General features: G+C 40.0%; 1 protein-coding gene across 1 annotated transcript in view; it reads left to right on the top strand.

Moving 5' to 3' along the window:
• SEMA5B (semaphorin 5B) overlaps positions 1-25,820 on the top strand; it is a 506,709-nt gene that overhangs the window by 146,381 nt on the left and 334,508 nt on the right. The window contains exon 2 of the mRNA XM_048484504.1: positions 4,085-4,145. The gene's annotated coding sequence lies outside the window, so the exon portion shown is untranslated. The remainder of the gene's footprint in view (positions 1-4,084; positions 4,146-25,820) is intronic.

The raw sequence follows: 25,820 nt of genomic DNA on the forward strand, positions 1-25,820 counted from the left end.
GGGGAGGAGAAGAGGGAGGCCATTGTAGAAGGTGCAATTGTAGCTTCCTTGCCCATAATTCTGGTGGAGCAGCTCCATCTTATATAGGCCCTGAGGAATTCCATCAGGTCCTGCAGGGTCTGGGTCTCATTAGACAGAGAGTTCTACTAGGTAGGGGCCAGGGCTAAAAGTATCCTGGCCCTGCTTGAAGCTTCTGGTTTTCTCTTCTGTAGAAACTTTTAAAAGTATTGTCTTGTGGATCACAAGCTCTGCCACTGATGTATGATCCCTTCTTAAGAAACTGTATTGATAGTCTCATCTGATTACCTTTTGTACAAGAAACAGGAAGTGGATGTGGAGGATTAAAAAATAAAGTGGATTCCATATTGTAGGTTGTGCAAACAAGCCTTGAGTTTTATAAGACTGCATTAAGGCTTACTTTGATAGTGTTTAGCAAAGCATCAGTTGAAACCATATCATCCTAGCAGCAACTCTCTGATGGAATCATATTACTTAAAGTGAGATTGGATCCTTTTGTCAGTTAGTAGAAGGCTCTGGTGATTGATGAATAATATTTGGCTTTTATATTCTGCTTTTTTCTACTGAAAGCAGCCTCAAACAGCTTACAATCATTTCCCCATCTACACACAACTGGCACTTTGTGAGGTAGGTGGGGCTGAGAGAGTTCTGGAAGAATTGTGACTAGCCTAAGGTCGCCCAGCTGGCTGCATGTGGAGGAATGGGGAATCAAACCTGGTTCTCCAGATTACAATCTGTTTCTCTTAATTACTATACCACGTTAGCTAGTAGCTGGTGATTTTGCATGCTGCTTACTGTAGTGTCCTAACCTGTATGACTATTATTCTACCACATAGTCTCCACAACCCCTGGAAAATAATGCTTCAGAAGGTTTTGTTAGGAATGAATGTGGTTGGGTACATTAACTGATTGGTAGGGATTTTTTTTTTACACAATGCCAACCCTTGTCGTTGCAGTCCAGTGTCAGCTGGAAACTTTAAAACTAATAATTTTGACTGAAAGCATCACAACTCTACAGATGGATGGAGCTTGTTTCTTAGAAATTGTTCTGCACAATATCCTGTCCTAGATAATTCCCTGAATGAACTTCAATAGTTATATGTTCAAGCAGTTAATCAGGAGCCAGCAGTAAGAAGGATAGGTGGAATGACTGGCAAGGTCCTTACTACCTTAAGATGAATGGTTAATGTTAGTATTAACCTTGTGTTGGATCCAACTCATGATATTCTGCTGCACATCTCTGCATTGTACAATGGACCCGCAACCACAGGAGCATAGATCTGAATTAACCTTCTTGTTGGAAGTGGTAATTTTTACCCTTTGCTTGAGCAGCCAACTGTGATATTCCTGTTGTGTTCTTGATGTTTCTTGAGAAAATGACCATGACTGCGATCCTCTCTGCAAGCATTTTCAGAGCCATGTTGTTTTTCACAAAAAGAAGCAAGCTGCACGGCCAGATGATGATGCTACTTATTCTGAATTAATATTCAAATAGATATCAATAAGAAATGCTGTGCATGATGAAAGATTCTGTTTCACTTTAGCAGAAGTATGGAACTCTGTTACTTTGAAAATATGTGATTGCTGGTTGTCTAACTGCTTTGCTTAAAACCAGTCGATGCCAGGCCCACTGGTAAATTTTAGTTCATTCATCTTCCTTTTCTCATTCTCCATTTATTTTTCTCATCTGGTGTGGCTCGTGTAATTTTAAGCCAGGGATTGTCATTTTCTTTTATGCCCTGGTATTAGCAGTAGGACACATGATGGGTGGGCAAGCAGTTACTGCGGTCTAATTGCTAGAGCTCTAGTGCATTAAGAAATCCCACCTGTTAGCTCTGCCTTAGCCAGATCTGAACAAAATAGTCTCAGAGCAGAGGGTCACATAAATCATACTTGACCAGCAATGATAATAATAACTGTTGACCAGCAATGATAATAATATCTCATGTTGTCCTGCCTTGTGCCAGGGGAATGTGGAATGCCCCAAATATCACAGAGGCCTGTTTACCAAGGAACCATTGGAATCACACTTTTGCATGGGAACCAGCCAATAAAATCTTCCTGAAAGGAAACACACCAGTTTGTTTATTTTTTGGATTCAAGTTCTGCCCTTTCCAGTCAAGTCAGGCTCAGGGCATCGCATAGCAACAGTTTATTACAATAACTAAAATCAAACTATACAATGAAAACCCAATTCTTAAATTTCTTCACTTTCCTCACCTTAAAACCAATGTATAAAAGGAATATGGTTTATGGTGATAAAGAAAGGGAAAAGCAGGGGACAGTTGGCACACTGGCTGGAAAAGGCCTGAAGCCCAATAACCAGTAGCACATAGCATGGCCTGATTAGTTAAAGGCTTATGTGACAGGAAGGAAATAACTCGGGGTGAAGTGGCCGAGTCCAGAGGAATGGAGAGAAGTCTGTCCAAATGTAGAGATCATTCTTTCATTTATTGTTCTTGCTGGCATGTGTCAGTTTCTTGGAGTGGAATGCCAAGGTAACTCAGCAAGTCAATATAACTTAGGCAGAATGCTTTTTAACCTTTTGTTCACCTAGTTCTTGCTGCATGTATACAGATTCCCTAGTTCTATGCTATAATCTATCCATCCACCCATTCTATCTTATCTAATCTATCTATGAATTAGGTAATGCTGCCTTTCCACCCAATCAGGGACCACAAGATAGTGACCATAATTTTTCCCCCAAGAGCCAAGCTACTTAACCACACAGTAATACCAAACACCTAGTTAGGCTAGGGATTAGCTGGGGCTGGGAGAAGAGCAATTAGTTATTCCATCCATGTATACACAGAGAAACCACACTTTCAGTGAATCAAACCAGTGTAGGAGTTTATCTATTTAGAATATTTTCATTGATTGGTGAGGGTAGATTTTCTCATCCCATACTTTGTATGTCCAGGAGTAAGGGCTACTTCATTTGGAGCTTGATTTTGTCCAAGAAGAACATTTAGTTGTGCAGTCCTGAAGCTATGTTGTAATGCTTTAGCTGAGAAAAACCTGACTTGAAAAAATTAGTTGGTTTTGGTTCTGGATAAACTGGACTGCATGGCAGGCTCAGCTTTCTTCTTGAACGGTGATCAGGCAGTTTGCTTTGTTTATTCCTTCAGAATGTTTGCCAGCTGCTTTGAATCATCATTGAGGATGCAATGAAATTGTAAATGAGTTGCGTTTTGCTTAAGTTGGATCAAATACAAAGGTCACTTCTATTTCAATTTCCTTAGTGGAAGGAGATAACTCTCTAAGAATTGTATGTTATGAATTAATGTGCATGTTACCTAATTTGTTGAGTGTTTCTTAAAAGCACAACTGCTCCAGCATGTAATTATAGTTCAGTATCATCCAGAAACTTTACGACTAATAATACTGGCTGAAAGCCTTACAACGTTCCCGATGGATATGGCTTGTTTCTCAGGGCTTGTTCTGCACAATATTGCTTAATGTAGGACACTTCAGAGTTGTGTATGTTCATGCAGTAAATCAGGAGCTGACAGTGAGTGGGGTAAGAAGCACCAACTCTTGCTAGGGACTTTTCCACCTTTGGATGAATGGTGAATGAGGCTAAGAACCTTTTATGGGTTGTGCCCACAACTCAGTGGAGCAATGCAGTAGCTAGTGGCTGGCCCAAGGTGATCATCAAGACTGGCATAGTTACTTTTTCATTCAAGATTATAACCATTTAGGATGGAGGAAAAGGAATGCTGAAGCAATGATGAAAAAGTGCTATAGAGCAGGGGTCTCAATATAGTACCAGTGGGAGCCACAGTGCTCACCATCTTTTATGATATCTGCCAAATATTTTTAGGAAGTCAGTGGAGCCAGGCAGGACTTTTGCCCAGCAAAGCTTCTGATTGATTACTGGAGATTTTCAAAATATTTTTATGGGAAGAACAGTAGCTTTCTAGAAATTATTTTTGTAACTGTTTGCAATAAGAGAAATTGTGATTGGGTTTGAGTATTCGTTACGTGCTCTTCCCCATATTGCTTATATTAGGTAGGTTAATCATTGTTTTCAACACACTTTTTATACTGCTTTGCTTTCTTGTAGGTTGTAACAGGATTGCAACAGAGCATGGATCTCAAAATGACAAACCAGTGATGCAAACACAGTGAGTATTTTAAGACTGACTTTCCAGCACATACAGTCAAACCTCGGTCTTCGTTGCCCTTGGAGATCGACCGTTTCAGTTTTCGCTGGTCGCCTCAGAGATTGGCGGTTGCCTTGGCTTCCGAGGTGACTTTTGAATATCTTTGGTGCGCCGTTTGTGGTGCACAAACGGTGTTGCGCATGCGCAAATGGCATACCTCGGAGTGCACCTTTTCACCGCACATCGCCGAACAGATTAGCGGCGAAAACCGAGGTTCCACTGTACATTATTTTTAAAGCTGTGATGACACCCTTTCTAAATCTTGTATTGCTACTGAATTATTCTACTCTGGCAGCTTCTTGCATAGGTGATTGACACAGCAGTCCTTTGTAGAGTTAGTTCAGTCTAAGCTGTTTGAAACCAGTGGAGTTATCTTGAAGTTCCTCTATATAGGATTGCAGTTGTCAGTGCCATAACAAAAACTGGAAACTGGGGGAAGGTGTCTCAAGTTTGCAAGCTTTTCAGCTTGAATTGGTGGGTTGAACTGTGCCAGTCAGTGATCCTTCTGGACTTTGAGCTGCATGTGAACTATGGGAGGGATGTGGCTCAAGAGTTAAAGCATGCAGAAAACTGCAGGTTCAATCCCCAGCATTTCCAGGCAAAAGGACCAAGTAGTAGATGATATGAAAGACCCGAGACTCTAAAACATAGCTACTCCCAGAGTAAACAGTACTGATTTTGAAAGACCCAAGATTGGACTCAGTGTAAGCCAACTCCATATGCTCAGGTAAGCATAGGACATAAAACACATATTCCCTACGTAACTGACGGTTGCAGTGTGTATTAATCCATTGCATCTGTGATTTTATCTGTGAGCACCCTTGAAGGGGGCATAGGTGTGAAAGTATTTGCAGGAAATGAAAAGGCCCTATTTGCAACAACTGATGAATGATGGAGTTTTCAGATATCTCCACACATAAGAAGAACAAGGGCATGAGCCCAATATATCTCATGTCCTTCTATCAGCTTAAGACCTTGGAATAATTCAGTCAATTTCAGCAGGAGAGTACATCACTAAGATGCACGTGTACTACATTAAAGTTCAAATTACTGCTGTTTCTTAATGCTGTATTTGGCATTAAGTGCCTTATTAGTGGAGAAAGGACTAGCACAGACGTCCTCTTGACTGCTGCTTATGGATTTTGAGCCTTTACTTTGGCCAAACTAAATTTCTTTTTGAATCTTTGTGAGAATTCTGCTTGAAGGGCAAAGTTAAACCCATCGAAGTTTGGATTTTTCACATACTTTGGAGTATAACTGACTAGTAGACTCTTTTCTTATCAATCCCAACCTTTTGAAACTGGGGAGCTATACATTTAGATAACGAATGAATAAATAACTTTTCAGTTTGTATGCATGAATTAAGTGGTTGACATATTTTGGTCAGTTATTCCATGGTGCTTTTCATTGTGCCTCTTAATGTACTCATTGGATCTCTATTTAGTTCAGTTTAATCAATACCTTGTAATGAAAAACCCATCGATTCCACCTTTTATTTCAGCCCCTGTTGATAGCTTTTGTCAGGTACTATCAGATAATTCAATCACTGGCTATTCAAAATTGTGATTTAATCAATAAAGGAGACCATTTTGCTTATGGGAGAGATCATTTGGGAAGAAGAAAATAACAAATAAGGAATAGGAAGCAAAGAATAATATGGTTGGATCTTTTTTGTTAGCATTTCTAAGTTTGAACCTATGTTACCTTTTCGTACTGCTGTATTCCCATTTTCCCAAAAGTAATACCAGTTGTTCGGATGTTGGGTGCTGCTATTGTTAAATAATATTGTTTACTAGGACTGCCCAAAATGACACAAAACAGTGTGCAAGCTTTATAATGCTCCAGGACTCTTCATTATACTGGGTGTTAAACTGCCCCCTCCCTGAAAAGGCATGAGTAGGGGAGCTGATCACATTTACTATGTGTCCATCATTTGACATTGTTAGGACGTTCTAAATTTGTTGACAACAAAATCAGTTGCTAGATTAGTACCAGAAAGTCTGTCATAGGAGAGGGGAATTGGCAAAAATTGCACTCCATTCTTCCAACAGCAGAAGAATGAGTTTTATTCATAAACTCCACTTGCGTGTTGTGAGGATGAGATTTTGTGTATTAAACGAATTTCTAGTTTATGCTACTTCAAGCGTTATGATTATGGGACCTGGCAACAAGTCTTTCTATTGTGAATATAGGGATCCAAAAATGTCTATTGCATTGCTGAACTGCACAATAGAAGCCCTGGTTTAAAACCTTGGTCATTCACATTGACAGTGTATCCATCATTTGACATTGTTAGGCAGTTGACACCAAAATCAGTTGCTAGATTAGTACCAGGAAGATGTCCTCCAGTGCTCAGATGAGAAGGATCTTTCATAGGTAAGAGCCTATGGTCATTTTCCCCAAGATGGGCTTTTCTCCTTAGAGATGTTTGTGCTTCAGTTACATAATCAATCCCTCTTTTTGCCTTCTTTTGTGGGGGCATTGGCATGAAATACAAAACTGTGCAGGAAGCCATGCCAGTCACTTCAACATGGGGTACAACCTTCTGGGGGGACTGGTTGGATCAAAAATAATGGCATACAAATGTAAAATTACAAACTTAATCTGTGAATTAGGTTCTTATTCCATCTGGTGCTAATTTTACATGACCTGTCTGGGAGATTTCCATCTCACTGATAATCTATTTAAATGAAAGATCGTCCGTACGATTATGTCATGTATTAGCAGAGTGGCTTGTGGGACTGGTTTTATGAGATACGGAAGATTAAGAATATTTATAGGTATTCTTTGTTTTCCAAAAAGTACCTTAAGCAATTATTGAAGCATACGCTTGTAGATAAGACTGCCCTTTGGCTTTGTACACACTAAGATTTTACTGTGTTTCAGTGTTTTAATAAAAGCAATACAGGCATCTGATTTTTATTATCTCCATCCATTGCAGCTTGGAATTGGTAAAAGTTAATACACTTGCATGTAGAGATGCTCAAGCACCATATGCTGCTCACTAGTCACAAGGAGGCAGCTGATTGTTCAGCAAGCTGCTTCGATATGTCTGAACAAATTCATATACTCTTGTTTCACATGATCACACTGGTTTTTCAGTCTTGTTCTTGTTGTCAGGCTCTGTTCAAACTGCCCCAGTCGCTTGCTGCTTTTAAAAAAATGAAACGGGTGGCATTTGTATCATTATCATCAGGGAATATTTCTGTTGCTGTGGTGTAAACACTATTTGATCATTGATTCCAGTGCTTCTTTGCAGAAGAGCTTCTCCCCCACTTTCTGCAAAAAGGCATATAATTAAAACAAAAAGATTCCATTGGAACGGAGAGTTTCTGGCGTTTTCCGTACAGACAAAATATCCTGGGGAAAAACCAGGATAATACATTTCAGGATGTTTCTATCTCAGTTTCTCCCTCTACATGGCAGCCCATCAGCGCGTTCTGGCCGGGAGGAAGAACTCCAGGTGATTACGCACGGCCCCCGGTTTAGTTGCATTTTCCTCACCAATGTTGCTGCACATTTGTGAACTATCCCACCGTCACTTTATCATTTTTGAAAGCCGCGGGATAAGGGAAATCTTGTGGGGCAGGCCCAAGTTAGACCCGGAAACCATGCGGAAGTCATGGCTGAATCAGGATGTTTCACCTCCTTATCCCAGGATATATGGTTTGTGCGCAAAACACCTCAGTGTCAGTGTCTCTGTGCACCTTCCATGATTGCTGCTTATGATAATTAATGTGCATTTCTGTATGTTTACTGAGCGAAAGCCCCCCCCCCCCGAGTTTGAGTGGATTAGTGCTATTCCACCGTGACATCGGGAGTATTACCTAATGGTAAAATATTGGCAGTGTCCTTTTTTTTTAGAATGGTAACCATGACAAGCAGTTTAGACGTTTTATTGCAAGAACTGTAGATCTTTGGCCAGTTGAATGAGGGACTACTGAACAGGCTCAGAGCTGCTTGGTACAAACTTTGGCAACAGCCATCAAGTGATCAAGTCAGAAGCTGGTTATGTTAGAGTTCATTGTGCACCTACATGTATCAGTTCAATTTTTAAAGGAGAATAGAATAGAAACCACAAACAGGGCAAAACAGCTTATGTGAAAGAAGGTGTGATTACAATTTATAAATGTACAATTCTATAGAAATATGATGTTAAAAACAAGACAGCTAGTCTATGCCTGCTTAGCCTTTATACCTCCACTGTTTTCTTTTACAAAGGCAGTAGAAGTATCAGATCACAAGGCTGGCATTATCTGCAGTCAGAATTACAGAGAAATGAAATAATGTGCCTTGCCAACATAGAAAATGTGCTTTTTTTGAACATTGTGAGGCTGGTGTAGCAACCTTGTTAGAGTATCAGACTAAGATCTGGGACATTGAGGTTCAATTCCCTTCTCTGCCATAGAAGTCCACTGGGAGACCTTGGCCCTGTCACAATCTGTAAGCTTAACCTACTTCACAAGGTGGCTGTTATGAGGATTAAGTGAAGGAGGGCAGAATGATCTGAAAAGCCGATTTGGGTCCCAAGCAAAGGGAACAGAGGGATAGAAATAATTTTTTTAAAAAAAGAGCCAAGCATGTAACAGATTATTTTTGCCAATGTATTTTTTCTTTTTGAAAGAAGCATATTTATACATAATTTTTATTAAGCTGAAAGAGAAGACTAAGCATTTTGCCAGTCTAAAAGAGCTTCCCCCCCTTGGTGATCATTGAGGGGGTCATTCAAAAGGAGCCAAGGATGTTCACCTAGTTTTAAAATGGCAAATAGCCAGTAGATACTACAAAAGGCACTCCATATAACCCTATACCTGGTGTGATGGCTTCTTCTCTTGTGGTAGAGTACTTGTCAAGACAGGGGAAGGACTATACTTTCCATTGTGCTTGGATTGTATCCTTTAGCTGCCTGTCTGAAAAGTGCCATTTGCAGCCCATCTATAACAGTGTGGTGCTTTCCTCTGTCTTGGCAGGTGTGATTCCATGAGTGAGGGAAGAATGATATTAGGTCAAAATAAGCAGTTTTTGACCAACACTTAGCTGAGAAAAGAAGCAGAGATCAATTTTGCAGGAAATGTTTATTTTTCCTAGGGGAACACTGCTCTTTTGAAGGAATCATTATGTTTCCTGAAATGACACATTTTTCAGTAAAAAGAAAAATTAACCATGAAAATTCTGGATAGCCCTCTGTTTTGTTTCATTCAGCTCATTTTCTGCTTGTCTCAACAGTCAATCCTAGCTGTACAGGTTATTGTCTCATTTTTAGCCAAATGTCCCGCTACGTTGCTAAGTAATGAAGAATGTAATAGAAAATTATGTAAATAAAGACTGCATTCAGACATTTCTGACTCCTCCCACAACAATCTGAGTAATATTAATACATGTGAAGCAGAAATTCCCACAGAGAAGTCAGTTCTTCTCTGGTGTAAATGTTCCCATTTTCAGATATTTCAAGTAATCGAGTTGTCCGAAGCTAATTGTCCACTCATTTCATGTCTGTTGCGTAGGTATGGCAATAACTTTGTTAACCTTTTGAGAGTATAAATATCATGCCCTTATAAAATGTAACTATGATATATAGCTTGCACAGCAGGCATGTACAGAGTATTAGGTGTAACTTTCACTAATCCAAGTTTTTTCCCATTGCTAAAGTGTAATGTATTTTGTGATTCATTTGTTTTTTGAGAAGCTGGGGGGAATGATATATTGTTCTTATAATGTAAGTTGTTTTATAGTACAAAACAGAGAGACTTATAATGAAATGGTGAGTCTCTGAACCTTATGGTAGATGTACATAAGGCTTAACAATGGGTGAAAGAATATATATAGCTACAGACTGAAAAATGTGGTTCTCTTTTTGTCCTAAATTTTAATGGTAGTGTGGCATGACACATGTATGTGGTCATTTTGAATTAAGGTGAATTTTGACACATGGGCTCATCTTTTGCCGACTGCAACTGTTAGCAGATGTTTTGCCTGCATGAAACAGCTGTCACAAATCAAACACTGAAGATTGAGCTTTGGTATCACCTGACATCAGTTCAGAAAGTACACCTGTAGTGGCCCAGCCTAATAAATTAATATTAGAACTCCTTTTTTTTAAACTTTCCATTTCCCTCAAGGTTTTTATTTTTTTGGCAACTTCTGTTTCTCAAATGCAACAGGCTATAGAAAGCCTGCGTACCATTAAACAACTGATGGTTTTGTTTTCCCTGATCTTTTCACAGTAGCATCATTAACACCGGCAGATTACCACACTTCATTGTATTTTGTCCATGGTACATTACCTACTGGTAAAATTGGCCTATCCTTCTGTAAAATGAAGGCGCCCATTGGCAGTTTTTGGCAAACCAGACAGAGAGACTGTTTAATGAAAGGGAGAGTGACTTAATAGGGGAGAAGAAATTAAATGTGACAAGTGCAATGGAAGACCAGAGGACTGATGACTAAACTCTCCAATAATTGCAGTGAAAACGAGTATATATTTTCTGATGGGAACCACTTAGAATGGGAGAAATGAATGCAGGAACAAGACAAACGGACAAAAGTCTTGGAAAAATCAAGTGCTCCTTTTCCTTTTCATGCAGTAAACTTTTCATTTACAAAATAGAAAAGCTCCTCCCTAGCTTTGGACTTATTATCTGGTCCAGTGTTCAGGGGAAAAAAGGTCTTACTTTTTTTCCCCAGCTAATAGGTTTTTCAGTTTAATAAGGTGAAACCAATTAACCAGGAAGGTTGTTGCCAAAGGCATTTTACAAGCAGATAAAAATGTATATCCTTTTTTGCTTGCACCATGTCACTGCTGTTCTGAAGTTCTCCCTTTTCCTTTCCTCTGCCGCCAGACTGATACTCAACTACTCAAGTAACTGATTAATCCCCAGAGATTCTCTTTCAGAAGATATTGGTTTCTTCCCCTGAGCTAAAATAACTGTACTCCCCACCCTTTCCCCTCACATTTAACTGCAGATGTTTTGAGAGCTGGTAAGCAAAAAGTGAAAATTCAGCCCATCAGCTGTGAACCCCAAGCGATTTCATAGAGAAATTGGCAAGAGAAAGCTTTCTGAGTTAATCAGCGATGTCACACATACAGGTGTGAGCAAGCAATCACTGCAGAAAGATCTGAAGTGGGAGAGAGATGGAAGAGTTCAGAAAGAAGTGAATGTTTCCCAGAGCTTGTTGGCTGGAAAAGAAAGCTGTCTAGGGATCGTATGCACGTGAAGGAAAGCTTCTGTGTACCTATATCCTAGCTGGCTGGGAAATTGCATTCTGTGTGTGAGATTTCCTAGCAGTATTTGCTCATGTGTATCCCCTTCTTCAAAATCTTAAATGCCGCTGATTCGCTGTTCGTGAGATAGGATGAGGGATTGGATTCTCTCCACCCCTCATCCCTCTCTGCTGCTCTATCCTTGCCAAAACAAATTGATTAGTGGAATCCCAGCTTGTCTGTGCCTTGGTCTGTGCCAAATGTTCTGTGTTGATTCTCCCCCACCCCGCCCCAATTATGCCGGGGTGAAAAGGAGCGAAATATTTTCCCTATTTTTTCCTCTTAATTGTGAGAATGTTTACCTTTCAGGGAACTGCTCACTCTCATTGTTCTCAAATCTTCTGTTGCTTCAGCACTTTTTTGGGAGGGGGGAGTGGTATTCTAATTCCTGTACAGAGACACAGCATCTGTGATACGTGAACAAAATCATGTAAGCCTCAACAGAAAACTGGAGAATAAGCAAGTGATTTCATTGCTGGGTTACAGGTACCAATTTCAAAACAAAGAGAACGGAATATAATAATAATTTATATTTATGTCTTGCCTCTTCCATGCTGAGAGGGCTCAGGGCGGTTTCCAACGTGAGGATAAAAACAATTACGTGACAATTTACAGTGCAAAGAATACTGAAAACATACTTACATAAAAATTTTTTGTAGGTCTAAAATAAGCGATTTCCCTCCCCAAAGTTGGGCTCAGTTTTTATAAATTTTCAAATTTCAAAAAACCTTTAACGGCATACAAAGACAGTGAGTTACAATAATCTATAAGATGTCATAGAGTAAAATAAATATTTGGGTAAAAACAATCACTTCAAACTTCAATTTAAAATATAAAATTAATATGAATGCAAAAATTAGCTCTGCTACTTTAAAATCAAGAGTCTGTAACAACAGACTGTGGACTGTTATTTGACTTTATCCTGGACATTTTCAAGGCTTCAGTTAAGAACTTGGCCCATTCCATATTTTTTTCGACTGGTTGTCTGACAAAAGATGGTGAACTGACTCATTATCCGAAAATAGGGAAAACCGTTTGAGATGTGGTTCAATATATATATAGATCTTATCCGATTCAGATTCTCGCAATATAGCAAAACATGTATTACTGATTTATCGAGCACGAACAAGTCCTTTCTTCAAACAGCAACTGTAAATAGCGACCATTTAACATTGCATTTGGCAGTATGTTTAATCGGGCCTGCGTGAAGACCTGATGTGGTTGGGGATCTGTGACGTAGAAAAAATACTGCGGGAGCGTGCCAATTTTCGGAACAATGCCAAATTTGATTGGTAAACAAGATCTGCTCAACTGAGATAGTAATATCTGTTTGTCGATATCGAGAAATCTTTGTTTTAATAAAGAAAAAGTTTGTCCTTTGTTCATGTTATACAAGGTAGCCCGGTCAATTCCAATTGAGGAGATTTTATTTGTCATTCGAGTGTACCAGATAGATTGATAGGTGTCCAGTAACATGGAATAAATAATGAATATGCAGCCAATATTTTAGGACAGTTATCCATACTTTTGACTGAATGAGGTTTAGGCCAATTTATGTGTATAGTACTTGAAATACTACACAATTTGGGACCGTTAAAAGGGATCGTACAAAATTTTATTGAAAAGCCTCCAGCTTTCTAATAGCTGTGTCTGCCCAAAGAGGTGCACCATAAAGAAGATGAGGTAATAGTTTTTATTTTGTATATTCTTATTGCTGCTGGAAAATATTGATCGCCATCTTTAAAGAAGAGTCGCTTAACTGCTGCTATGTTTGATTTGGTCGTGTGAAGTTCATATTGAGTCTGGTTATTCCAGTTTAAATTGTGTTGGAAGAGAATTCCTAAATATCGGAAATTTTTCACCTGCTCAATTCGATTGCCATTGAGCTTTCAAATAAGAGGTTTCCAAGCCTTAGAGAAAACTAATATCTTGGTTTCTCAAATTGTATTGTCAGTAGATTTTGCTCACAATAAGCTGCAAAAGCCCTGAGTAAGTGATTGAGGCCAGTTTTTGATCACTACATCATCCGCATATAAGAGTAGTAGTACCGGGGTGTCTTATTATTGCCAAATCATTGGGCAGTGGCCGCCTATTTTCCACAATTAAGATGCAAATGCGTTTCTGGTCAGCCTTAATATAAAATCTTAATAGAGGGGTTATTGTTGTGGGATCCATTGTCAAAGTCTTCAACTTAAAAACTTGAGCCCATCAATAGCTTGGTTGATGCTTCATATTTACACCAACCCCATTTTTTGTGCTTTGATTGGTGCATATAACAGACCACTGGGGGGACTTCATATACATCTCAACATTCAAGGACCTCTCCTCAGCAAGAATTACTTTTGTCAGCTAACAAAAGCGTGTTTATTTTTCTACAATACAAAGGGATTGATTATACTGATCCAGTTTTCTGAAGCTTTTTCAAATAATGGGACCTTTTGTTAGAATAATGCCTTAAATAATTCTCACAAGTATAAGTAAAGCTGGGTTATTTGAGCGGGGGCAGGCTATTAACATTTAAACTTTGCTGCATCATGAGTCAGCTTGAAGTAGTTTATGAATATTTCCCAGTTTCTCTCCCACACGTGGGAGTTAGATTTTTAAGGATGGCCTCCTGAGTTTTCTGCAGCTGCAGAGTGGTGAGTAGAAGAACTCACAACTTTACTCCCCCTCCCCCACTGATATTTTTCCAGTTTTCTTTTGAATACTTATGTGGGTCTGTGCAATCACATTGAAAACTGTAGATGCTTCACTGCAGCTAATTTTCAGATTGGCCTGGCTAAAGTCATTTTAACTTTTGTGGATGGTCTTGCAAGTGCACCCAATATCTCACTACAGGAATACCTCAGCACAGTTTACTTTTGCCCCAACAATGGTCTTGTCAGTGATTTACTCAGAAATGAGCCTGTGTTATGTTTACCTCATATATCAGTTATGGACACATTTGCTGTTAGTAAAAATGGCCATTTGTTATGAAACGAAGGTGGATTATGCATGGACCAAAAACAGCGGTGTGAAAACAGTGTAAACCCTTTTACACCTTTTTAAACCATTTTACACCATTTTCACACTGCTGTTTTTGACCCATGCGGAATCCGCCCAAGGTTACTTCTTTATAAAGTTCTTTCTTCATATACCCCAACTGCAGTGGTTTAGGAGGGATTTTCATACAGTATTGTTCTGTTGTCCGACTTCTGGGTTTCCCCTACTCCACTCTTCAGTTTCCCAAATCTGGTTTGGTATGGTCATACTCAAAGTGATTTTGGTTCTAGTGTCAATGGGAAAGTGATGCTTTCTGTACCTCCTTGTCCACCTCTGGCACTAGCTCCTTTCCTCTCCCAACAGTGGGCTTTGTGCTGTTTTGTTTAAGTTCATAGTGCATGTGTGGCATGAATAGGCTCAAGGTGAAGATATGTTAAACAATAATTATCAAGAACGTAGACAAAGCTTTGAATCCAGAGTAACTTTTCCTTTCACAGAAGTCACTTCTGTCAGTGGAATAGCAGCCGATTGTTCTTCAGAAAATACTACTCTTGGGGGACAGAGGACTCTTAAATTGGGTCTACAGCAGGAGAAGGGAATTGTTGTTGGAAATTATCCCACCACTTCTGTTAGCATAAAATTTAGTCTAGATCTAACCCAAATTCAACAATCACTTATCTGTTACCTGTTAAAGTGGGAGTAGATATATTTTAAGCTATTTTTCTTGTGTACAACTATCTGGTCTAGCAAAAGGCCCGTTACAATACCAAACTAACACTTTATTGTCAAGTCTGCCCCAGAGTTTAAAAAAAATCTGCCCAGGAGCTTATATCTAGCACTAACTTGAAGGTAATAACTTTGTCTCTGGGTTTTGTCACAGAAATTCAATTAAGGGGGATTATAAACGCAGTTGTAGGTCTGTTTCATTTACAGTTGCAAATAAAACACGGACCACACACTGATAATTTATAGCGAAAGGGGGTGGTGTGTAATTTTGTGCAACTCTGAGTAGAATTACCTGAATGTTCCTTTCTGTTGTTAAGCTTTGGATGGGGGTGGGGGTGGGGGGGGAGGTGCAGTCTGGGAAATAAATAAATAGGTAGTCAAAGGCGGGAAACGGTGTAGCAGGAAGAAAACTGTCCCCTACTGTTATTCAGTAGGAGACACACTTCTCATATACACATAATAAACTCCCTGCAGAGGTTTATTCGTTCTTAGAAACATCCCCTGACGGGGAAGATTGAAGAGTAAGTTATTATTTTTTTAACCTAACAAAGAGCTTATTCTATTTTCCCAGCCCTCAGTTGCATTCAAGTGTTGAATCCACTGAGTTGCTGGGGTGGGGGTGAGACATGCAGGATTAGTTTTATTTTGGGCATCACAAGCCAAACTTTTCCTCTTTTAGCTCTTCATTTTTTCCCACCAGCTGCTAATTCCTCAGGTAATGTTGGGGAGAGATAAGTAGAAGCACAGGTCCCTTCCAAGCCTAGGGTGAAACCTTACTGGCAGCTAGATACAATGCTTTTCACATGCTGAAATGATGAAAGAACTTTTTTTGATGGAGGCAATATTTGTGTAAACAAAGGTAAGGTTTGGTGTCTTTTGACAGAGATCTATTTGTGTCTGTAAAGGAAGAATGAAACACATGTGCACACATTTTCTTTCCCAAAACGTACTTGACAGTTTTGGAGCAGACCTATTCTTCAGCCTCAGAAAGACAGAGAATTATTTTCTTCATATAATCCCATCCTCCTTTGCTTTAACAAATGTTGCTTCAGTGTGTGATTAAGTGTTCCCTTAGTAGGTAAATGTTAGAGATTTTCATTACCTATAAACGAGCATGCAGACAAGGCAGAGCAACCATGTTGGGGATGGTAGATAACTTTGTTATTTGATTTAAAGGTTTATCTGGTGAACTGGATTTGTTTTCCCGCTTTTACATGTGAAGCATGCTGGGTGACCTTGGGCTAGTCATAGTTCTTGGGAACTCTCTCAGCCCCACCTTCCTCACAAGGTGTCTGATGTGGGGAGAGGAAGGGAAAGGAGCTTGTAAGCCACCTTGTGTCTACTTACAGGAAAGAAAGGTGAGGTAGAAATCCAAATTATTATTATTCCTCCTCCTCCTGCCCCCTGCTGCTGCTGTAAACATTGTGATTTCATGACACCCCATGGGTCAGTAATGACCCAGTGCTTATCTTTACTTGACTTAAAAGTTAGATTTGCATCCAGCAAAAAGTATTGAGAATCCATATTATTAGTAAAGTTTATCTATCAATAATTTTTTTATCCCATCCTTTCTCCACTGAGCTAACGGCAGTCTATATGATTTTACATTCACAAAAGTGCTGTGAGGTAGGCTGATTGAGAGTATCTCAGGTTCACCTAATCAAGTCCATGCTGAGAAACTCCGGCCATCATAGTGGATCTCTAAAAATGTGGAGAATGTCACAATTCCCTGACATATGTCCTGGAATTGTAAAGCTGTTTATAATCTCTGGGCAGAATAGCAAAACAACAAAACTGTTCGAACTGTGCTTGAGTTACTTCAGTTTATTTAATTTAGTTGGTTTAATAATTGATCAATATCAGTCATCTGGGCCTTTAAAATACCCCAGATGGTCTGAATTAGAAGAGTAACCTGGCTAAACTAATGATCTTACAAGCTCTCACCTATTCAAATAGTGGATTATAGGATTTATAGATTTGAATATAAATAATTAATTATGTATATCAAAGAAAATCCTGTAGGTAAGTTCAATGACATATGGAATGCTTTAGTGGCGAAGCTTAATACAGTCAAAAGAAAAAAAAAGCAAGGGTTGCTTTTTTCAATTCAATCACTGTGCATTTGATTATTTATATAAATGCTTCAGTAAAATTCCCATGCTGTTTTCTCTGTCCCTTACCTTAAAAATTAATTTCAACTATTTGCCCAAGAGGCTGAACTGGGTATATTGCTAGAGAAGGAGTAAAAGTTGTTTTTGCTTATTAAATCTAGATTGGATCATGTCTGAAAAATATTTGTCTATATGAAAATGTGAACTTGCTGGAGTCTAAGGGGATAAGAGAACTATTCATTCTTGAAAACTTTGATGATATAATGAAGTGTTAAGTATACTCTCTTAATGTCTTTTTTGCTTCATATTTCAGGTTGGCCTTCTGCCTGACAAAAGAAGCATGTATAACTGAAGCAGCTTACATCCATCTTAGTCCATTGAAGTTAGTGGGCTTAGAAAGCTTTAAGTCTGCTTAGGATGCCACTGTAAATATAATATATAAAAAGTGTTTTACAATATTGATTTTATTCAGTGTTTCATTTACGCAGTTGTTAACATGTTGGGAACAGAAAGTGATAAACAGTGACCATAGTACAGCAATAACAAAACTTGAAGTTATATCCAAGTCCAAGATCAGAACACTATCCATTTGCCCCCAAAATGTTATTTCCTACCTTTTTCTATCATAGTTGTTCTAGATTTTGGTATAATAAGAATAAATTATGGCCAACTATGGCTGATTTCCCACTGGTGGCTCTGCCCCTTGCCCTGCTCTAGGGCAAATGTCATGGCAGAAGTGTTAAGCGAGAAGTACAGGCAGGGCAAGAGGAAGTGCATCAGGACAAGAATTCTTGCCCCGACATGCTTCCTCTCGCAGTGCGCCTCAGGAAGAAAGCGCTTCAGGACAAAAAAATTTGTCCTGATGTGCTTCTGCTCTTGGCGTGTGCCAGGGAGGAAGCTCGACTGGACAAGATTTCCTGCCCTGACACACTCCAGCTGCCAGTGCTTGACAGCTGCCCCATAGTTAATCCGCTTATGTGTACTTACTTTTCTCTGTTTGGGTACCAGCACAAAGAACAAACACGCACTAACTGCTTAGCTGAATTAGAGGAGTCAGTGTTATCAATATAATTCTTTCCAGATGTCATCTAGACATCTCCCCCCAGACATGTGTGTGTATGTGTCCCATTGGAGCCCAGGGAACTGTCCAACACTATAGAGAAACCTAAGGCTAGTCTCAGGTCTCAGGGCTTGATTGCTGAAGCAGCAGGGGACCTGTCCCATATGTAACAAGTAGCAAGGCAGAATATATCCAAAGTCATTATGATGGAGGTAAATTATTGGATTCACCCCAATGTGTCTACTGATTAGTAATTTAAACAGTTATGAGGCAGCAATATGGATGAACGTTCCATGAGAAAGTGGCCCTTACGTGTACAATACCAAAGATAGGCACTATAAAATTCTGGTATTTTTTTCCCTATCAGACCTAAAAGCTACCAGAGGGGTTTTTAATTCAGGAAATGCCTTGGAGTTAACCACCCCCTCCCTAGGACTTTGCCCCTTCTCTAGATAGTGCCTCTTGTGGCTAAATTGTGTGTTGGTGAGGATTCAGTTGCCAATCACCCTCATTGTACCAGAAAGACATTTTAGAGCGGACCTGGATAACCCTAGCCTTTTCTGCTTTGGTGGAAAAATCAAATGCTTATGTGAGAATTTGGTCTTCCAGAAATTGCAGGGATGAAGTACCATGGTGGTCAGCAAAGTGCTCCCCCATCTAAAAATGGCTTTCATCCAGTTTTTCTATCAGTGGTTGTTCCTGGAGTCAAGGAACAGATACTGGACTGTCCTGTAGCACAGCAGGAGCTTTTCCATGGAACAAATGACATGAATGGTCGAAGGCTTTCACAGCCGTATTCAACTGGTTGTGGTGGGTTTTTCAGGCTGTGTTGCCGTGGTCTGGTGGATTTTGTTCCTAACGTTTTGCCTGCCTCAGATGCAGGCGAAACTTTAGGAACAAGATCCGCCAAACCACGGCCACACAGCCCGGAAAACCCACCACAACCAAATGACAGGAAGTTCCTGAGTTCAACAAGGTGCAACGGTAGCATATTCTGCATAGTGGTAACTTCAGAGTTTCCACTAAGGGCTTCAAAATCCTCCTGGCCCCAAAGGGTTTCTGAGATTTATAATGAGATTCTTTTTTTCTCTTCTGAACATATTTCTTCAGACATGGACTTGAGATGTTAGCAGATTCTAACCCTGTGAGTCCAAAAGGCAGTGGAATTGCATACGGTTTATGACGTCTGAGAACAGGGAGAAGTATTTGTTTTAAGTTTCCTTACAGAGTATTGGTGTCAGTATTCTGTTCACATCCTTGGCATGAAATATAAATTTTATCAAACTGCTAGGAAGCTTGTAAACTGAAGGATACGTTTTAAACTTCATATACCGGTAGTCCTGTTGTGATGATCTGTGGTTTGCACAAAGGGCTTTTAATGCTGTTTGGCTTGCTGAAGCCTTTTAGTCAAGGAGCTGTCCTCCCTACTCAGATTGGGATCAGAGCTGAGATTCTTTTCTAGCTGAGTCTTTGAACCATATCTATGAGCATCTCTCCTTTTTGTGGCAACTGGTTTAGCACAAGCTAGAGCCAGTACAGCACTTTATCAGGAACTTTGTTTTTATAGCAACATTGATGGGAAAAAATAGAGTCATAAAATTATATAAAAGGCTGCAAGTGTGTGTTTGATTGGGACCTGTATTTCCAGCCAACTAGTGATTGTTTATAATGGAAGGAGGAATGGGAAGGACAAGGGTAAAATGCAGTCTGGATCCTGGGAGTTTAGACAACAGAAGAATTTATTTAATAACAGAGTTGATAGCTCTCTGAATTGTTTTGCTAAAACAGCCAGATCAAGGCAGCATGAAATACTCAGTTTCCATTAACTGTGTATTGTTCATAACTCACAGCTTTTCCATTACTATGCCTCAGGTTGGCACAAAGGTCCTTCATACAGTGTTACACACATTTTTGGTAGTCCTGAATTATTATGTAAAAAACAGAAGATGGGGTCCATTACAGAAGTAAAAAGAAGGCACAGGTTGTGGTGTTAGTGGATAACATCCCAGTTTGGATGCCTGAATTCTCTTTTCACATGTCTTTGAGAAGAGGCACTGGAGGAAGTTCTTCACCAGGAGAAGGCTGCAGGTAGATAGATTGTACCTCTTCTTGCCCAGTCTGGAGGGAATGTCTCACCAGATAGATAGAAAAAACAGATCTCGTTGCATGTCACTTCAGTGATAACTTCATTGCAAAAAAGAAGAGGGCTGTGTGAAGAACTGGAGACCTTAGTTAAGAGTTCTGTGGCTCAGTGGTGTAAAGCACATGCTTCACATGCAAGTTGTGCGCTGGTATCTCCAGCTAAAGGATCTCCAATTGCAGATGGTGGGAAGGAGTTTTTCTTCTTGAGACCATAGGAAGCCACTGCCAGTCAGAGTAAACCAGACTGAGATAGATGGACTGCTGATTTGATTTAATGTAACACAGTTTCACATATTAATGTGAAGGGAGAAAAAGGTACATTTGGCTGCCCTTTTGTTTTATATATATTCAGGCTGTTGAGTGCAAACTTGGCTCTCCCTCACCCATCCTATATGTCTATTCATGAATTTGTTGGCTAGGGTGAAAGCCGAGCTCATCTTGGCTGGGAATTTGAATTTGTTGCTGTTGGTTTGTGTGGATGGTGAAACAGGAGTTAAAATGTTTATATGGACTGAAAACGGCAGAAAATTTGGAATCAAGAGAAAAGGCCCAGCCAGCCTTGAAAAGAGAGAGGATAAAAGGGCTGAGGGTGTCCATCTGCTTATCAAATAAATAGGTTTATTAGAATATCATGTGCCTTCATAGTCAGCCTTGTAGAGCTTGCTGTGTTTCATCTCTCTGAAAATAACCTTCCTTTTCCTTTTAATAATTCTGTGGTATACTTCCAGCCAACGTTCTAATTTAGATTGTTTTTACTGTTAAACATATGAAAGAAGGAGGCAGAGGCTGGCAGCTTTCTTCATTTCTGGGGAAGCAGGATCTCTGTGAAGCAATGGATGCTGCAGCTCCTCGAGTGAGCTTTCCTGGGAAATAAATCAAAAATCAGCTGAATAACGAGTCTCTTCATCTCAAGACAGCAGCCCTTGTGGAAGAAATCTGACTGCAAGTCTGAGCTGTTGCTTGAGTCTCGTGTCCCCAATCCTAGCACGATTTCTTATAACAAATCACTAGAGAGGAAAACATTATGTATTATACGGCATCCTTCTGATTAATGGATATTTTTTTCATGAATCAGATCTTCCCTATGTTGCAAAGTGACTTGATGCCAACTCTGTGGGGGGAAAACATTAGCATTCTCTTCCTCTGTCAAGGAGCATATGGAGCCCAAAATTCATAACAGCAGTCTTGAAACTTGGTAGAATTATAGTAAAGTTGATCCCCAAACTGAAAATTTTATAGCACAGGTAGCTTCCTCTGTGTTCGTGTGGAGTAGAAAGACAGAAATGTGTTGGTCACTTGAGTGCAGAAGTGTAATAAGTCTCCCTCAGTTCTTGCTCAGGTAAAAAGATATTTTCCGGAGGTTTTACTGTGACAAAACCCATGTGCCAAAGGAGCAGTAACACCATGTTCTGGATGGAGTCCCACATTTTATAAAAGAAACAGCTTGTCCTGTTTTGTGTTTTCAGTAAATCCAAGACTTCCACATCCCCAGATTGGGGCAGAGGGAACAGCATGCTGATGGTCATCTGTCACAGTGACCTGTGAATCCAATGAATACTTTTCCCAGTCTTCTTCCACCCTTGAACTTGCTTGTGTTTGCTCCTTACCCTTTTTATGCACCACTCATTAAGGCTTCAAGCAAAGCCACCTGGGATCCTGAGAGTAATAAGTTTGTTGGTCAGATTCTCTTTTGGCAGGAAGCTTAGATTAACAGCCTACGTTCTCGTTGATTCAAAAGGTAACCTCACTTTAATGAGCCCTTGCAATATGGGCTCCCACGAAGTGAGCTTTTGACATGTTTCACAAAGCCCAAATTTCTGCTGGTGGTGAAATGAACCAGATCCATGGGCTTTTCTGCACCCTTGACTTACTGCTGATATTCTTGGCAGTTGATCTGCAAGCATTTGAATTGGTTGGGGCACAGTTGTTCCACATGCCTGCCATATGTCTGCCTTTTTCCAGTTGTAGAGTCAGTTATTTTCTTCACACGTACCTTTAATAATCAGAATTTTCAACAAACTGTGCCATCATTAATGTCATCATCGGTGGTGTCTGTACTGTTAGCATCAGTATTTTAGTGCATTAAAAATCAAAACCAGGACCACTCATCTTTTGGAAGGGGGAGAAGTTTGACAATGATGGCCCTTCAATCAGTGAAAAGTGGATTGGAGGTGCATGAGAGTGGGTGGGACAAAGAAAACCTACAGAAACATTATGCATGAGGAAAAAACTGGCTCAAAATTAGCTTCCAAAAAGAAGTTCAGGTAAAAGTGATTTCATCTGAAGGGGAAACAAATTCAGTGAAAACTAAAGGCCAAAAAAAATGTTTGTGGAAATCAGGGGATGAACAAATACAGTATGGGGCCAAAAATGACATTAAAATCCCCATGTTGAAAAGTCCCATCTCAGGATGAGAGAGTTCTGCAGATAGTACGCTTTAGAAACCGTGTTTTCATTTGGTTTTCTGTACTCTGTTGTGCTTCACATTTGTAGATTTGTCCCAATATATGTTTTCCATGTGCACAGGAATAAACCTGTATAATTTTTACTTTGGGCTTTAATATTGTTTTAGGATTATCTCCTCCAAATATCTATCATGTCAATCATATGCATGTTCAGATAGCAAAGGGCTGACTGACCTGAGGCAGTTGGTCTCACAAATCCTTTTAAATTCTACTCCTGGGGCAACTACCCAGACTGTTTCCCTGGGGTCCCAGAGGGCTAGGATTGCACAGAATGCCCATTAGAGTCTAAAAAACAAAACAAAACATGAGGATGCCTATAGGATAGATCTATTCTGTTCCATGACACAACAAACTAGTGGTTTCAGAAGGAGTGGGAGAGATTTACTGAAGAGCAAACAGCAGTACAGAGACAATTTTGTCATCCTGTACTAATTCTGAACCCAGAACCTTAGCATGTGGATCACCTAATCCACTCATTGGGGTTAGCTACAGAGTAGGGAGATGTTTGCACAAATCAGGGTCAACTCTTAGGTTTAAGCCCTCCCCCCTTGCATTTTTTTTAAAAATAATCATGGTAGTAGAGGAAATGGCTGCTGCTTCTCCTTCTCCTCCCACAGGGTGATTGTCCTGTGCAAAATAGGTGAAGCAGCTTCCCTCAGCCACTGCCATTCCTTCCCTTTTGAGAACCAGGCAGCTGTCAAAAGCTGCACAACAGATGAATAGGTGGGCAGGCTGGCTGGCAGGTGGTGAGCCCAGTGAGTGAGCAAGGGGAGGGAGAAGGCTAGGATGCCTGTCTGATGAGACTCATGAGCCCCCTTTTTGTGTTCTTATATTTGTGCAGTGGCTGGAAGAGACTAGAGATGGCAGAGATTCAGGCTGGGGATCTTAGAAGGCATATATTCTGCTGCTGACATATCCCCCCTCATAAATAGTAGCCCTCTTTGAGCAAGTTAGTCTTTGGTTTTAATTTAGTAAAAGCTAAATGTAAAGCCTACATCTAACAATAATAGTGTGTGATTTGACATGGTGTGATTTCCCTCCAAGGAAACTAATTATTTTTCAAATCTGCAGCATCAGTTTATGTTACATAGTGTATGTGGAGTGATTTAGTATACCCTGATCTTGTCAGATCTTGGAACCTTATCTGGGTTGGTACTTGGAAGGGAGACCTCCAAGGAAGACTCTGCAGAGGAAGGTAATGGCAAACCAACTCTGCTTAATCACTTGTCTTGAAAAATCCACCACGGTAGCCGGGGCGGAGTGAGGGGGAACTGCACCCGGGGCATGCGCGCGCCCTGTGTCCCTGCGGTGGCGGCCTCCGCCCCAGAATGCCCCTGGAACACCCCCACCATGCCCCTGCTGTGTTGTACTACGCCACTGGGAGTAGCCATAAGTTGGCTGTGACTTGATGGCACTTTCTCTGTCACACACAGTCTATTTGGAGTATGTGCTTTTTTGCATCTTTTTGCAAAATCCGCTCATTGGTCTCTGATTAAAGTTTCATCAACACCGTGTTCTATAAATCAATATTATGGGTCTAAATAGCCACTGAATTCTGGCAGGTTCCAGCCATAACCCGATAGGCATTACCAGGTATTTTATCTTGCTGAACAATGGTAGAGCTCACTCTTGGCTTTAAAGGACTCTAGCAGCTTCATCTGTGTATTGAGCACTGTTTCTGGTAGCCAAGTGTTTGTCTGATGTGTTTATGAGTTTCCATTTATATTTCCTTTGTGTTCTCATTAGCAGAGCAGTAACAATAAATTGAAATGATAACAGGCCATCATTTTTGCCAGTGGGGATGTTATTAACAAAGTTGATGAAATATTTCAGAGTGCAGTAATTTTAAAAGTGTATTTTTTCCTTAAGTATTGCCCGTAATTGTCTCATTTATAGTGTGTGCAAGTTTTAGCATGATTTTGCAGCCATAACTGTCATTGATCTTTTCATTAATTTCTTCCTCCAAAGCCTATTAACAGGGGAAGATTTTTTTTTCTGCAAAAGCTTGGGTTGGCTGTATTCAGATGTATCCACAAACAATGATTTGTTATTTGAAGTACTTGTCCTTGTATTGCCTTCTCATCCTTTCTCTTTCCCTGATGTACAGCTTTAAGACATTTGGGTGCACAACAAACTGTAGTGCATTTCGTTCAGGCCACAGTCTCTGGTTTGTTTTTTGCCTATAAATTAGGATTGCAAACCAGGATTAACCTGTGGTCTGGAGACAATGATTTGTATGCAAGGAACAAACCAACTTTGGTAGTTCAGACATAACAACAAAAACTGTGAGGTCATCGGTTTTGGAGCCACATTTGAAAGGAAGAGAAGTTGATACTGTGTAAATTGGAAGGACACCCCCACCCCCCAATTACCTTGTGAGGCAGTGAGACGCAATACTGGTTAATCCTTCATCAGTCTTCATTAATCCTTCATTAGTCTTCTCCCTTAAGGAGGAGGGATACAAAGGGATAAGTTAGTGAATATCAGGAAGACTAGACAAGATCTTTGAAAGGTATAAAGGATTTTCTCAGAAAGATAACTGTAAGATATAACTGGAAAGAGGAGGTGCAGGATCAGATAGGTTTTATTAGCAGTAATCATTCAATTCATTTGGTTACTTGCTATATTAGTAATGATGGAATTGAGGTATTCCGGATCCTATAGTTATCATTTGGTGCCTCCACTGGGAATAGGATATTGGCAAAAATAGTATCCACAGGACTATGGCAACTCCACGCAAGATTCAGACTTGAGTATTGGGCGGTATGCTGCCACTGTGTGTGTAGTTTCCCAGTGTTCTTCTCTATTACAGCCAGCCTTTTTGAACCCTGGAGAGATCAGCCAGTGATTATGAACTGAAATTGCTCCTCATCCCCATTTTGTACACAC

The sequence above is a fragment of the Sphaerodactylus townsendi genome, linkage group LG02 (assembly GCF_021028975.2).
Source record: "Sphaerodactylus townsendi isolate TG3544 linkage group LG02, MPM_Stown_v2.3, whole genome shotgun sequence".
Lineage (NCBI taxonomy): Eukaryota > Metazoa > Chordata > Lepidosauria > Squamata > Sphaerodactylidae > Sphaerodactylus > Sphaerodactylus townsendi.